This window comes from Priapulus caudatus, unplaced genomic scaffold, assembly GCF_000485595.1.
Source record: "Priapulus caudatus unplaced genomic scaffold, Priapulus_caudatus-5.0.1 Scaffold784, whole genome shotgun sequence".
NCBI classification, from domain to species: Eukaryota; Metazoa; Priapulida; class Priapulimorpha; order Priapulimorphida; family Priapulidae; genus Priapulus; species Priapulus caudatus.
This window is the reverse complement of record NW_014577845.1, coordinates 41,568-42,248: the sequence shown is the minus strand read 5'-3', so window position 1 is coordinate 42,248 and position 681 is coordinate 41,568. Positions and strand designations below refer to the sequence as shown.

The following is a 681-nucleotide window of genomic DNA, read 5'->3' as shown; positions in this document are numbered from 1 at the left end:
TCAGTACTTACAAGTTACAGTTACACTGATGCAACGCTAGCCTAGAGTATGGGCCTAACCGCAAATCGAATGGAGTAACGGGTAAGCGTCCACACCTTGTACTTAATGGAAACCTGCTTCAGTTTTAATATCTATTATATATTAATTACAGATACCTACACCTAGAAGGACTTCGTTTTTATTATTCTATACACAACGACAGTACATACCCATCGCTCTTTAGCTTTTGAAGTCTACTTGATCCTGAGAAAAGCAACTCCATTTCTAAAACCGGCTTTACTTTCCGCGTTTACTTTCCACGATGTGGCGCTGGTGCGAGTTTCCGTTTCCGGTTACCAGTGCCTACTCTTGGGCGGAACTGTACTGTAGCCTGTAGGTGTAGTCTATGGTGTTGTACATAATCGGATTTTCTCCATGTACTTGTAAAGCGACTTTTAAAACTCTAGTTAATTTGTGAGTGGAATCTTTTCGTGTAACTAATAATAGTAGGCACGCACGCGCGCACACACACATGCACGCACGCACGCACACACTGCACTGTCACACACTGTCACTGCACTGTCACACACACACATGACATACACACACACACACACACACACACACACACACACACACACACACACACACACACACACACACACACACACACACACACACACACACACACACACACACACC

The 681-nt window shown here is 44.2% G+C and overlaps 1 protein-coding gene across 4 annotated transcripts in view; it reads left to right on the top strand.

Annotated features, from left to right (window-relative positions):
• LOC106813504 (plasmolipin-like) overlaps positions 1-681 on the top strand; it is a 7,874-nt gene continuing 7,193 nt past the window's right edge. For 2 of the 4 annotated variants that reach the window (XM_014817650.1, XM_014817647.1), the window contains exon 1: positions 364-453. The gene's annotated coding sequence lies outside the window, so the exon portion shown is untranslated. Of the gene's footprint in view, positions 82-331; positions 454-681 lie in introns of those variants that run through there. The other 2 variants (XM_014817649.1, XM_014817648.1) reach the window with 2 other exon arrangements.